The sequence below is a fragment of the Pezoporus occidentalis genome, unplaced genomic scaffold (assembly GCF_034315485.1).
Source record: "Pezoporus occidentalis ecotype Australia unplaced genomic scaffold, CSIRO_AGI_Poc_V1 ctg143, whole genome shotgun sequence".
In the NCBI taxonomy this organism is placed as follows: domain Eukaryota; kingdom Metazoa; phylum Chordata; class Aves; order Psittaciformes; family Psittacidae; genus Pezoporus; species Pezoporus occidentalis.
This window is the reverse complement of record NW_026913241.1, coordinates 951,017-954,808: the sequence shown is the minus strand read 5'-3', so window position 1 is coordinate 954,808 and position 3,792 is coordinate 951,017.

The following is a 3,792-nucleotide window of genomic DNA, read 5'->3' as shown; positions in this document are numbered from 1 at the left end:
TATGATGTTATTCTCTATTAAACTTCCGTTGGCTTAAGTGGTGCAACTCCTTTTCTAACACTGTCTTCTGTTGATTCCTTTTGTAGGAAGTAGGCTTTCATTTTACAAGTTCTAGTGGAAACTAAAGAGTGGGAAAAATAGTGATAAAGCATAATTCCTCATTAGAAGTCTTGATAAATACTGTATGACTATGTATAAATGTATATGTATAAATACATATAAATATGTAGAAATTTCACATCTTTCATACTACCACACAGGAATGGTCATTTCCAGTCTGCAGCAACTTGTTAAGCCTCAATACGTGATGTGGGATTTATTATTATAATATACATGGGTTTACTCTGAAAATAAGCTTTCACATACCTACAGTTCAATTCCAACACTTATGTTTGGGTAATTTTGCTTGCAAGAATAGTTGTAGTCCAATATCCTTAATCCAAGTGCAAGTTTTCTTTCTAAGTGGAGTCTTAGATAATAGAGAACCATACAAAGCACAAGAACATGTCATTGCTACATTCGTATGCCTGTGGGAAAGAGGATCCCCACAAACAGATGTGACATGTGGCTAGAAATCTCAATATAAGTGCAAGTCCATCTTTAACACATGACATATTGTGCTTGGGAATCCACAAAAAGCATATGCATTACAAAATCAAAGAACTCTGTGAGAAGGATATAAAATGAGGAAGGAATATCCATAAATATCCTGCTGCAGAGATTTTCAGGCTGCGCATCCCTGTATGCATGGAGATTGCAGAGGGAATACTTGTGTTTGCCTTTTGCTGCACAAAGACACGTCTCCCTAGTCCTACATGGTTTCAAACTGCAGGTTTTTCCCTTGCCACTGTGAGGACTGATGTGAGATGAACTTTTCAGTCTCACAGGACACTGGGCCTTTCCCTCCCTTAATTATGTTTTTTACAATTTGCTTGAGGGGGTGCTTGTGAATGGATACATGCAGCTGTGTCTCAAAAATATTTGTTTTATAGAGGGAGGGAAAATGAATTTGTCCTATTAGGAAAAATAGGACCTTCCCCTGTTCTGTAACATCAACAGTACAATAATTTGGGTGGGTGGGTAAGTATTATTTAAGAAGTCTGAAATGTCAAGTGTTACCTCTGATCAAATTCCTCCTTAGGCTCTTGAAATACATTAGAAGTTTGCAGAATTAAGATGTCGTTTCAGAAGGTTCTTATATCTCTCATGTTTTTAATTTTCTTTTTCTGTGTTTTTCTCAATTTCAATGGAAGTACTTACCCTTGAACTGAAAAGCAGAGTTACTAAGGCACTGTATCAGGGAAATGTGTATGAGGTTTGTTTAAAAATAGTGAGAGAAAAAAACCTGTTTGGGGTCTCCTGGTTTCATGGCTCAATGTGCTGATCCAGCAACTGGTGTATCCATCAGACACCGCAGTATCTGCTTTCCTGGGGAGTCCATTTTTCTGTGCGTTGCATCGCAGGTACTTACAAAGAGAAACCAGAAAATGATCACCCAAGTTTGTAAGAGGGAGATGCTCAGCCCTTCAGAGCAGATGAACCATGCTAAGGTTCATTTTGCCTGGTGGATATTAGGTACAGCTATTGAGATCACTGGATTGGACTGAGAATGTTAGCATGAAACATACAGGCTAGGTTGGAGAACTCTGATAGCTTGCATCATGCACCAAACTGATGTCAAGCCTGAATCAGACAGAAAGAAAGTGAGTGCTGCTTCTCAAATCCTGTCCTGTGCTTAATGCCAACACAGGGTGAAATCTCCCATGGGTGACCTGTCCTCTTGAATTCTGGGTCTAGACCCTCAGGCTGTCTTATGCAGGTCTTTGCTGCAAAGGATAAAAATATTGTGCTAACTGAAGGCATATTGCTGCGCCTGGGTAAAAAGGGAAAGTCCCTATTTGGCACAGTGAGGAGACATTATGGCAAAATGGAAAGCTGACAGTGTTTTGACAGGTGGGAATATAAATCCTGTGTAAGATCCACCACTGGAGAAAGCAGATGATCTCAGTACTGAATTTAATCTATGCGTTCCAAAACACTTGAGGAGCATTCCAGCAAGAGGCTCTACAGAGCCACTGCGTGTTCATTATAACTTATATGCAGTTTAATTTGCCACAGGTGGGTGAAGGATGAGCTGTGTTCATGTAGTCTTTGCTTTCTGGTTTTCCAGTCACAAAACTGGAATTCGCTGGACCAATGGCAGCTTGCTTGTTGAATCATTCACTTGAGTGCAGATAGAGTTCAAACCTGTAGCCATTTTCCATGACAAATAAGCCAGACACTATTTTTAAATCCCTGTGCTTGGTCTTAGAGCAAGATTACCTGTGGTGGTGTTATGAGTACTGGGTTTTTTTTGCTTGAAATGGAAAAGTATTACAGCTACTGTAAGGGGTATTCCCATAACTTCTGGTATGCACCCAGTCCCACTGATTTAGAACAGAGGTATAGCTGCAACATATTCAGAGGGCATGGAATTTTCTCACTTTTTCCTGGGTGTAGGAAAAATGGCTAAGCTTGGACTGGCGGCTAAGTATGAGATTAGGAACGTGAACATCTAAATTGTGTTTTCAGCTCTGTGAAGGAACTGCTGTATTTATTTTATTTTTATTTTTATTTTTATTTTTATTTTTATTTTTATTTTTATTTATTTTTATTTTATTTTAATTTTATTTTATTTTATTATTTTATTTTATTTTTGCTTGGTGACTCAGTTTCCTCATTTATAAATAGGAATAATTTGAACTCCCTTGGTTCGTCTCTCCATATCTGAGAATTGTATACCCAAACAAGATGAAATAATAGGTCACATCAATCACTAACTATCTTTGCTGGCTGAAAGAAATATTAAGAAAAACAAGGATTGGTTTTATTTTATTCTCTCTCTCTCTTTTTTTTTTTTAACTGTTGAAAGCTAATTTTAAGTTATAGATAAGAATATTTGTCTCAAGTATTGATTTTTTAATTACAGCATTTAAATTTAACCAACTAAATTCATTTCAGAGTGCTTCTCTCTCTCATCCAATTTTATCTAATAATGTCAGATGTTTCTGTATTTCTAGTGAGCTACTTCATCCTAGAGCCATGGACACAACTGAGACTAGATTACTATCCTGCCTTGCTGCAGTTCCTGACAGGCAGTACAAATTATGGTTCATAGTAGTTCTGGTTTTGTCCTCTGAAGTGCCTGGCTCAGCTGTTCTTTGCCTGCTTTTCTAGGCAAGCTTGGCTAGGAGGTACTTTTAGACATTAACTAGTGCTCTTCTAATTGCCAGGGACTGTCACAGACAAATGCAAGGGCTGTTTTGTGTTTGACTTGTGGGTTGTCAATCTAAATGGGACCATGAAATGCCACAGTTTTGCCCTTACAGTCTTAGCAACAGCTGGTTTTACAGTTGGGTTTGTGTCTGACTTGCTTGGCTTGTGAAGCTGTAGGCTGTAATCAAGAAAGGGTAGTGTCCACCCTGTGGAATGTCCAAAAGAAGAAAAGGAAAATAAAAAGAGGTTGTCTGTAAATAAGCAGTTCCTAAACTGCTCTGATGGACACAGATGTCTGCCACAGCTTCTGGCGCGGCCGTGATTTGGGAACTGCGAAACAGGGATGCAGCCACATTCCCATTTTCTCTCTGAAATTGCTCTAGGCTCTTGCCAAATGAAGCCTGTGCCCTTTCAGAATGACGTATGTGTGTGCTAAGAAAACACACTTAATGGTTCAGTAGTTGGAAATTCCTCTTAAATATCCTCTAGGTTAACTGATGTTCAAAAGAGACCTGACTGTGTGTTGAATACTGATCA